The following is a 4,122-nucleotide window of genomic DNA, read 5'->3' as shown; positions in this document are numbered from 1 at the left end:
AGATCAACGACTTTGTGTCATATGCATTGAAACTCTTAATCTTGACAAGTCACGAAAAGTAGGTCGTACATCTATTGAGAATTGGCGAGGACAAGGGGAAAATACAAATAGATCCAGAAGTTCCTATTTGGAACCATTAGCAGAGTTGGTTACTGCAAATTACTCATGTGTTAGAAAAGTAAAACCGATAGGACTTCTTCGTAATGGCCATTCGGACAACCTGATGCCTGTAAAAGTTGGCAAAGAGCTAATTACACTAGCAAATACTTGTGCCTTTGATGCACTCATTCAGATATTTGCTGTTTGCTATTGTGACAGTGATACGATTAAAGAATATATGCATTTACAAGAAGAAAATACAGTCGTCGAAATTATAAAACAATTAACAATTCAATCAGGAGTCACAAAGAAATCGTATTATTTGAGAGCATTCCATCTTCTTAAATATTTTCCTAGAAGAACTCAACCTGAGGGAATAATTACCGTGAGTACTATTAGTACTATCTCACATATGATAAATGTTGTATTCTCAACTCTACCATGTGCCATCGCCTTCGAAACTTGTGATAGATGTAACTATAGTACTGAAAATTTCCTAACATCAATAGAAGTACAACTTCGTCACGGATTAGATTTTTTCTCCGAAGATATAGAAGAAGTCATTAAAATGAGAGCCAGAAAAAGCTGTCCAAAATGTGATGGAACATTGATGCACAAAGTGGAAACTGGAGTAACTCATCTAATATTAGAAGTCCTTGATTGCTCAATCATGTCGTGCTCTTTGACTACCACTTTGAATAAAATTCCAAAGAGTCTTGTCATTCGGGAAGCCAATTTTATATTAAGAGGCGTTATTGGTAAGTTTAAATATATACCTATTTGTATATAATGTATAAGTATATTTGTATAAAACAAATATCACAGTTCCCTTTAACCAGCTTGAGAAAATACAAGTCACAATAACAATGAGAAGCGAAGTGTAATCATTAACACACTGACACTACTTTAGATTGAAAAATTGTCTACGTGGTTTCTTCCCTTTGTGCAATGAATACAGCAATTAAGTCATAAAATAACTAAATGGGACCGGCAAGTGTTGTAATTTTTACATAGGATTTATTTCCCATTTTTTTAACATTATATGTATACTTAACATAATTTCTGCTATTATTGCATTAATGGGGATCATTGTAAATTAATCAGGTGTTTCGTCTATGACTATTTTGGTATGACGATTAACTCGGGAAAGGAAAACAATGTAATACATATAAACCAACTACTAAAAATAATTTAAGTAGTATAATCATACAATATAGTACAAGGTGTTTATAAATGTTTCTAGCATCAAGGGTGGCTAAGAAATGTCAAAGAAATTTGCCGCTGATTACAAATGTGGATTTCGATTTTTCAACTGACATTTTCAGTCAACCTCAAACATGAAGCAAAGTTAATTTTGAGAAATAAACTGGTTCTAGTTGTGGTTTAAAACCAGAAAATCAAAAACTTGGACACAAAACTGTAACTGAAACATCATGAATGTAAGTTACATTATAAATAATTTTCAAGATAGTTATATTCACTATGAATACAAAGCGGCAAAATAGTGCACGGCAGGAATTCCAAAGCTACCCTTGATGCTAGAAACATTTATAAACACCTTGTATAATTAACAATTGTTAGTAGTACCTACCCCATCTTTCATTTTTGCTTTTACGGAGACATTTAGACAGTTTTCTTTATACATTTAATAGTTTGTGTTAATAAAATAAATTTATTTCAGGATATGAAGGGCCTCTAAACACCGTAGGACACTTTATTGCGTACGCTCAAAGACACAACGGAATGTGGGAAATGTATAATGACTTGCACCGAAAGTCTGAAACTTGCAGTTCCAAGAAAAGCATTAACGTACAAGCAATTCTTTATTCGGTTTAATGTACTATGTTTTAATTTTGTATTAATTATTAAACATATATTTTTACTGTAATTTGTATTTATTGATTTTATTCTGTAACTATTTGATCTCTTTAAAATAATGAGACCCTTTTTGTTAAAGACAAGCTACGAGTGCATTTTGTTAACTATGATGGGCTGCTGCTAGTAACGATAGGCGTTTGTTTTTGAGTGGTTTTAAGTGAAGCGCAAAAAAAAACTTTAATTGGCGCAAAATAGCGCATAATTGGCGCAATTGAGTGACATAAAAATCAATTAATTGTGTTAACCGGGGGGGGGGGGGGGCTGACGCAGGTAACAAAAATGATTGTAACTGTCTAGGGGAGGTAGCGCAAAAAACGAAAATTGTGGCGCATAATAGCGCATAATTGGCGCAATTGATGGACATAAAAATCAATTAATTTTGTTGACTGGGGGGGGGCTGACGCAGGTAACAAAAATGATTGTAACTGTCTAGGGGAGGTAGCGGAAAAAACGAAAATTGTGGCGCATAATAGCGCATAATTGGCGCAATTAATGGACATAAAAATCAATTAATTTTGTTGACTGGGGGGGGCTGACGCAGGTAACAAAAATGATTGTAACTCTCTAGGGGAGGTAGCGCAAAAAACGAAAATTGTGGCGCATAATAGCGCATAATTGGCGCAATTGATGGACATAAAAATCAATTAATTTTGTTGACTGGGGGGGGCTGACGCAGGTAACAAAAATGATTGTAACTCTTTAGGGGAGGTAGCGCAAAAAACGAAAATTGTGGCGCATAATAGCGCATAATTGGCGCAATTGATTGACATAAAAATCAATTAATTTTGTTAACTGGGGGGGGCTGACGCAGGTAACAAAAATGATTGTAACTCTCTAGGGGAAGTAGCGCAAAAAACGAAAATTGTGGCGCATAATAGCGCATAATTGGCGCAACTGATTGTCATAAAAATCAATTAATTTTGATAACTGGGGGGGGCTGACGCAGGTAACAAAAACATGATTGTAACTTTCTAGGGGAGGTAGCGCAAAAAATGGAAATTGTGGCGCATAATAGCGCATAATTAGCGCATTGGCCTATGTAATATTTTATAGAAATTCTAGAACTGGGGGGGGCTAACTTAACGGACCCGTAAATAATAGATATTAGAGAGACTAAAAATGCATTAACGTAGTTATTACACAAAAGGAGTACACCATCACAGCACTTGAGTTTTGTTATTTATGAGTATTTACAAGTACCGACATCCACTTCACACCCTTTCTCACCAGAAAAAAACCGACCATCAGACAGGGATAGTCGGGTGGGCCATTTTACCGATATTTTTCATCAATAACAAAATCTGCTATTTGGTAGTTTGGTACTATTGTGTAGTGAGTACTCCAATTAAGACTTAAAGTCACTGTTCAAGCAGAGATAAGGAGGAGGTATATAAGGATTTGTTAAAATAATGTTCACTATAAATGAACCGATAAATAAGTATGAATTCGAAGAAAACAATAAATTCACAAGGAATGAAGAATGCGAAATCTCTGAAGAATGGGACCGGACATCCTGATAATCGTTTTATTTTAATCTAACAAAAAAAAACAGAACCTTAAATACCCCAAAAAGTACGTCTATAATTAAACAATGTTTAAATACATAAAATATTGTTTTCCTCCAGAGAAACGGCACTTATTAAAATCAGTCCGAGCTGTGAAGAAAACATAATCTGACATTAATTAATTACGGATCCGTACTCTCAATTTACAAAAAAATACGATTTTTCACGCATGTTTCGGATACAAGTATTTGCTTTGAGTGAGCTATATGAGTTTTTTAGGTCCCTATTTCGGTAAAAAAAGATTGTTTTGAAAGGTAACTGGAGAATTTCATGAAAAATTTTCAACAGCATTTTTTCTTCTTAAACTGAGAATCTATTGTGTGATTGCATGAGTTCAAGAAAAAGCGCAAATAAACCTTTTTTGCAAACAGCGGGTATGCTTATCAATACTCGAGAATCACTAGAAAATCAGGGGCAGTTAGAGGAAATCACTAAAAATCAGGAGAAAATATTAGAACATCGGGGGCCAATCATTAGAAAATCAGAGAAAATCACTAGGAAATCAGGGAAAATTAGACGAAATCCCAAGAAAATCAGGGGAATTTGGACGAAATTACAAGAAAATCCGAGAATGTTAATC

Source organism: Gnatocerus cornutus, chromosome 3 (assembly GCF_029298725.1).
Source record: "Gnatocerus cornutus isolate USDA-ARS CGAHR chromosome 3, icGnaCorn1.1, whole genome shotgun sequence".
NCBI lineage: Eukaryota > Metazoa > Arthropoda > Insecta > Coleoptera > Tenebrionidae > Gnatocerus > Gnatocerus cornutus.
The sequence above is the reverse complement of the archived record's forward strand: the minus strand, read 5'-3'. Positions refer to the sequence as shown.